Genomic DNA, 879 nt, shown 5'->3' with positions numbered 1-879 from the left:
CGTTTGTTATTCCCACGTATTCAAATAACGACTGTTGATTAGATGAGATCAATTTGTCACGTAATGGAATGATGCGCTTTGAGTGAATGGTAATTCTTTGTTTACGTTTCGATGTTCATCTTTTGGCGCACGGATACTACTTTAATATTATCTTTATCTAAGTTCAACAAATTAAATGATTAAAATAGATATTGCGTTATAATTGCGGTTATTGGAAACGTAGTTGCATTTTATATAGTCTACACTTTCTCAGACTATATTTTTGGTGGTAAAGAGGCAGACGACACTTGTTACTATTAATAGGCATTTTATGTTGCTAGTGTCGAGTTTGTAAGACGTCACATGCCGGAACATTTCTAGCCAGCCAAGGACGGGTTTAAAGATAACTTGAATCTGCAAAATTTTCATAAAATCAAAGGACTGATATTCGATCTGATATTTTGTTTGCGAAATTCATCTTCAAAAAGGCAAGTACTTTTCAAAGAATTGCCGTTATATCCATGGTTTAAATGAAATCCCAGCAAATCATTGAATCTATCTGCTCAGCTACCTGCTGGAAACATTTTAATTTTACGAACGTTCTTTAAATCATCCCCATAAAACTCTGGATGAGCAATTATATAAGCAATCAGCGATTTAAGACTACTTGTACTTTGATATAGTATTATAATTACCATAAACAAATCTTGAGAAAGTTTTCCTTAAATTATGATTTCTGAAACCTTGTTTTAGAAGTTTACCGTCATAAGTTTACTACGAGAGCTGACATTTTTAAAATATGTACATATTCTAGCGAATCTTATCAACTGTGCAATAAAAACACCATATGTTGGTGAACTACATGTAGGAATACCTCAATCTAAAGAAGGTTAATTAATT

Source organism: Mya arenaria, chromosome 4 (assembly GCF_026914265.1).
Source record: "Mya arenaria isolate MELC-2E11 chromosome 4, ASM2691426v1".
Lineage (NCBI taxonomy): Eukaryota > Metazoa > Mollusca > Bivalvia > Myida > Myidae > Mya > Mya arenaria.
This window is presented reverse-complemented; position numbering follows the sequence as displayed.